A 1,357-nucleotide genomic window follows, 5' to 3' on the forward strand; every position below is an offset into this window, starting at 1 on the left:
TCAAAATAGTTATTTTCAGCCTACCAAACCCCATTAAACTGATCCATTAAACCGTGAACTGGATACTCTGTCTGCCAATGTAAAGCCAGTAGTAAGAAAGTTGTGTAATGTTGTTGTTGTTTTCCAACTGAAGAATATTTCCAAATTTAAACAGGTTTTGTCCTTTAGTGATCTAGAAAAAGTCATCCATGCTTTTTTATCTCTTCTGGCTTGGATTAATTGATCCTGTCTCAGTCAAAAGTCCCTCTCTCATCTTCAGCTTGTACAAAATGCAGCAGCTCGGATTTTTACTGGAACAAAAACACAAGACCATATCATCCTGATTAAAGCATCTTTACTTTGGTTACATGCTAGTTACAGAATTGATTTCAAGATTTTACTGACCACTTTTAAGGCATGAATGTTATATCGCAAAGCTTTTAACTTCATATGAGCCCGATCGCAGCCCGAGGTCCTTGGGAAGACCCCTATTGGCTATTTCAAATGTAGATTAGTTTTTCCTGTTGATTTAAATTTTTCATTTTTACTTACTTTACTTTGTAAAGCACTTTGTAACTGTGTTTTGAAAAGTGCTGTATAAATAAATATAATTCTTATCATCCTTATAGGCTTCCAGGGGTCCAGTGCTGCCACGGGTTTCCAAGGCATCTGATAACGTACAGGAAATTACTCAAAAGCCCACAAAACTCACCAAATCTATTAAAAATGTAATCCTGAATAATCAGGTGTCACTTTTTTTCTTGAAAGGCCACTCAATTAACTCACAGTCCACAAGTTCAATTGGACGAAACGATCAGCTTCAGGTAAGCCTGGGCATTTAGAATAAAACAGTGACATACAAATGTTTACCATGACATTTTCATTAAATGTGATGATCTTCATGGGTTTTATACGCATAAGAGGCATGATCACATACAGTGGTAGCCTATGGCAGCTTTGGAATATTGTAAGTCGACTGTATGAACCACAATTCAGGGAAGATGGTATGAATGAACTTTAATCAGATACGTTTGTAGTGACGAATTAGCAAGAGATGACTGCTGAATATCTAAACAGGAAAATATCTTGAAGTATAAGCTACTTGTCATGGTAACAGCGATAAGTAGAACTGATTGTTGTTTTGGTTGAAGTGGAAATTACACCTTTCACTGCTTGTTCAGTGCTTGATCAAAGTCTAGTAAAAAAAAATCAGGATTGTCTTGGCAAATGTACATTAATAACAGTGTTTCGATGAGGTATAAAGGTAACAATTATAACATAAGATCAAAATTCATATTTCAATAGCTGTAGTAGTGCAAGTAACAGACTCTGTGTTAATACTTGGTATTCTATCACATAACTAATAAGCCATAATGAC

The sequence above is a fragment of the Centroberyx gerrardi genome, chromosome 6 (genome assembly GCF_048128805.1).
Source record: "Centroberyx gerrardi isolate f3 chromosome 6, fCenGer3.hap1.cur.20231027, whole genome shotgun sequence".
In the NCBI taxonomy this organism is placed as follows: Eukaryota; Metazoa; Chordata; class Actinopteri; order Beryciformes; family Berycidae; genus Centroberyx; species Centroberyx gerrardi.